Source organism: Haemaphysalis longicornis, unplaced genomic scaffold, assembly GCF_048455015.1.
Source record: "Haemaphysalis longicornis isolate Haplotype H1 unplaced genomic scaffold, Haemaphysalis longicornis Haplotype H1 scaffold_133, whole genome shotgun sequence".
Taxonomy (NCBI): Eukaryota; Metazoa; Arthropoda; class Arachnida; order Ixodida; family Ixodidae; genus Haemaphysalis; species Haemaphysalis longicornis.
Genome location: NW_027526239.1, coordinates 37,749 through 40,983, shown reverse-complemented (window position 1 = coordinate 40,983; position 3,235 = coordinate 37,749). Strand labels below are relative to the sequence as shown.

General features: G+C 45.9%; 2 non-coding genes across 2 annotated transcripts; both read left to right on the top strand.

Moving 5' to 3' along the window:
* The first annotated feature begins 1,041 nt into the window (after nt 1–1,041).
* Nucleotides 1,042–1,114, top strand: Trnaa-agc (transfer RNA alanine (anticodon AGC)). Its single transcript has one exon. It is a non-coding gene; the product is annotated as a tRNA-Ala (tRNA).
* Nucleotides 1,115–2,795: 1,681 nt separating this feature from the next.
* Trnaa-agc (transfer RNA alanine (anticodon AGC)) lies at nt 2,796–2,868 on the top strand. Its single transcript has one exon. It is a non-coding gene; the product is annotated as a tRNA-Ala (tRNA).
* Nucleotides 2,869–3,235: the final 367 nt, after the last annotated feature.

The window sequence follows — 3,235 nt, the reverse complement described above, 5'->3', positions numbered from 1 at the left end:
GTGTACTCATGAGTGCTGTGTACTCATGAGTACTGTGTACTCATGGGTACCGTGTACTCATGAGTACTCATATTCATTAGTACTCAAACTCATGAGTACTCATACTCATGAATACTGTACTCATGAGTACTCATACTCATGAGTAGTGTACTCATGAGTACTGTACTCATGAGTGGTGGACTTACCCCTTTACTCACTCGTCATCGTACTCACTGTTTTTTTTCTGGGTGTGTGATCACTCATCATCGTACTCACTCGTGAGTTTGAGTACAAATGAGTACAAATGAGTGTACTCACAAGTGAGTACGCCGACCTATGGGCGTGGGCGATGGCAAGCGCTTCGGCTGCTGCCACGGGTAGATTCCAACAAAGCACCGTGGTTGCTATTTTCCCAGTTGAGTCAAGGACTACGGAGGTTTGTACCCAACTGGTGAGTAGATTGAGCAATGTCCGTGTACCCAAATATGAAGGACTGCGCTGTAGCGTTTTTCAAGAAGCCTCGCCCTCGCCTCGCGGCGACATCTCTTTTAAGGTTCAGTTGATCTAGCAACTTTTCAACACGTTTTGAACACGTTCGTTTTTAATTGGTAAACCAAATTTCAGTCAGAAATCCCACTTTATTTTTTAAAAATACTCCCACTTTGAGTAATGATGTTCTTACGTTTTTCTCAATATGCCAGTGTTTTCTTTAGTTAAACATTGTAGGCATGACCGCCGCGAGCCACATATTTTAGTAGTGTTGAAACATACCGCCCAGATATGCTCCTCGATCAAGCTTTCTCTCAGCTTTCGATCAGGCTGATAAACAGACGACTAAAACTTTCGCGTCTCGGAAGCCATAAAAACACAATCGTCTTTGAAGCACCTCATCCTCTATAATGCTCGGCAATTGCTTTGCAAGCGGAGTTCGGACATTAAAATGCACAACGTTGAGTCTACGGTGGGAGCCGGTTTGTTCGGCACTGTCGCGGGATCTAGTTTCCGTCGCGGCATTGCACGCACCTAAGAGGATCCTACGACCCCGTGTTACCAAAAAAAAGTGGGGGTGTAGCTCAGATGGTAGAGCGCTCGCTTAGCATGCGAGAGGTACTGGGATCGATACCCAGCACCTCCATGTCTTTTTTCTTCCGTTTTCTCATTACTTGCCCCCCCCCCCTCTATTCTCCAAATAGCTCCCAAGAAATTGTGCATTTAGCTTTCAGCATTCTGCTAAACTCGGAGTGTGCAAGCCTTCAAAATTTCGCATGCGAAATTTCGAATTTTTGAAACTTGAAAGTAGCTCCAGTTGTTTCAGGCGCATTAGATACGAATCTCTTACATTCAACATACCTAAACATTGCATTCTTGCCGAATGTTACGGCTTAATTCAAGTATACAAGCTTGCATGACTGGTAAGAACATCGTAGCCCCAAAATATGCGTTGAATACTGTATACATAATTGAAGTGACACAGTCTGGTGAATGTGGAAACATAAATACAACTAATGGTTTCTTGTTTTACCATTTGCGACTCCATCCGTCAGAACATACATATACATGAAATCCAAAGAGTACGCAGAATTTAATTTCAGGAGGGGCGAAATCTATGGAACAGGGAACGGAGGAATTAAAGTGATAAAATGTAAGAAAATGAATTCACTATCAAAACATTAAAGAAGAGGGTGCCCTTTACAAACTTCCGATTATTTTCCTTCTTTTTGTTTGGCGTCACCTGAACTGCAAAATCGCTCATTGTTTTGGTCGAAGCCGTATGATCTTAGCATATTACTTGGGAAGTAAAAACAATCGTTATTTCATTGTGTGTAGAGTGTCAGGGGCTCTGTACATTCTCCCATCACCAAACCCTCCAAACCCTCCTGCTGGGAAACGTCGTCACTGCCAGCATTCTAGCGGTGTTAGTAGACGACGGTCTAATGATGAGAAGCGTTGGCGAAGGCTGCATTTTCTCCCTGGGATGGTATGCACATATATTTTAGTTCCATCATCGAATAAGCAAAATGCGGCAGCGGAATGGGCCGTGAAAGGGCAGGGTCAATTCCGACTATGTCTTTCACCTTTGCACGCAACCTCATCTCGAACGCCATAAAAAGAACGTGGAATCACCTGTTCACCCTTTTTTTCATGGTTAGAGAAGGGAATCAAAAAGAAAAAAAGTACATGCCAAGACAATTTCCTTGACACGAAAACAAAAATGCTACTTTCACTGCTCCCGAAAGTAAACATCAGCGGCATTGTCAAATTCTTTCGAATCAAAGCTTTACATCATATATAGTGGCAACTTATACAATCTTTCGACTGCACATTGAAAAGCAGGTCGACCCAAAGTGGTGGGAAAGCCCGAATAGGTTTAAAAATGCAACATCGCAGCGGTCGTAATTCTTGAATTACCAGAATAGATAATTTGAACTCTGTAGATATTCCTTCCCTCTTACGAACGATCTATTAGAGTACAACATCTGCCCGTTATTTATTTGAAGACGCCGTCTACCTTATACCCCGACTCTCCAACTTGTAAGGCATGCAGGCGACTGTAAGATAACGAAGATAAATAAATAAGTTCTTGATTTCTCCATATTTATTCGCGCAGGCTGGCTGTATTATTGCAAAAACCCTGCTCGACGGACTTTCATCCCGCAAAATGTTCGGCCGTTGACCTGCAAGCCGAGCGCAAACATTAGAATGCGCAACTGTGCGTCCGCCGTGGCCGCCGGTTTTCTCCGGCAACTCTCGCGTGCTCTAGTTTCCGTCGCGGCGTTGTACCCACCTAACGGCTTCCGATTGCACCGTCTTACCGTGGGGGTGTAGCTCAGATGGTAGAGCGCTCGCTTAGCATGCGAGAGGTACTGGGATCGATACCCAGCACCTCCACTTTTTTTTTCTATCCTTAAACGGTTACTAGCTTGCTTTGTTTGTCTGGAAGGCTCTCAAGAATGTCTGCAAACACTCCTGCAAGAGCTGGCACCGTCGCCGCCAGACTTCAACCAGCGGCCACCACGCACCGCTAAACCACAGGACTCAATACAAGTGTTTTAAATGCAGAGCATTTCTTAGCCTCGCCTCTTCCTGCGTCGGACGGCGTCCACAGCTCGGCGTCCGCAGCAGGTGCGCGCATGCGTCGTAGTCAGCCCGTTCGCTCGTCACCCCCGGAACGCTCCGTCGCGGTCTCGGCCACGGCCGGGCTGGAGGAGCGGCGGGCGCCCACTTTCACATGAAAGTGCGTGCTCGCCGCTCCTCC